Source organism: Tupaia chinensis, unplaced genomic scaffold (assembly GCF_000334495.1).
Source record: "Tupaia chinensis unplaced genomic scaffold, TupChi_1.0 Scaffold000212_1, whole genome shotgun sequence".
Classification (NCBI taxonomy): domain Eukaryota; kingdom Metazoa; phylum Chordata; class Mammalia; order Scandentia; family Tupaiidae; genus Tupaia; species Tupaia belangeri.
In genome coordinates, this window is record NW_006159687.1 from 1,492,198 (window position 1) to 1,492,539 (window position 342).

A 342-nucleotide genomic window follows, 5' to 3' on the forward strand; every position below is an offset into this window, starting at 1 on the left:
CTTTCATGCAAAACCCGGCGGCGAGGCAGGGCTGGAGTGGAGGAGCCGCCGCGCGCTGATTGGTCGCCCGAAACCCATTTATTCCCTGACAGCCCCCGTCACATGGATGGTTGTCTATTAACTTGTTCAAAAAAGTATCAGGAGTTGTCAAGGCAGAGAAGAGAGTGTTTGCAAAAGGGGGAAAGTAGTTTGCTGCCTCTTTGAGACTAGGACTGAGAGAAAGAAGAGGAGAGAGAAAGAAAGGGAGAGAAGTTTGAGCCCCAGGCTTAAGCCTTTCCAAAAAATAATAATAACAATCATCGGCGGCGGCGGGATCAGCCAGAGGAGGAGGGAAGCTCTTTT